Genomic DNA, 216 nt, shown 5'->3' on the forward strand with positions numbered 1-216 from the left:
TAGAAGAAAGGAGTTCTTGAGATTGATACTCTGAATGCCATATTGGCTCAGAACAAAATATTGACTCAGCAAGTCAATATGATTTCTCAAAGTCTGCCTGGAATGCAAGCTGCACCAGGTAGTACTAAGGATGCCTCATCTGAAGAAGAAGCTTATGATCCTGAGAACCCTTCAATGGAAGAGGTGAATTATATGGGAGAACCCTATGGAAACACC

Source organism: Arachis duranensis, chromosome 10, assembly GCF_000817695.3.
Source record: "Arachis duranensis cultivar V14167 chromosome 10, aradu.V14167.gnm2.J7QH, whole genome shotgun sequence".
Taxonomy (NCBI): Eukaryota; Viridiplantae; Streptophyta; class Magnoliopsida; order Fabales; family Fabaceae; genus Arachis; species Arachis duranensis.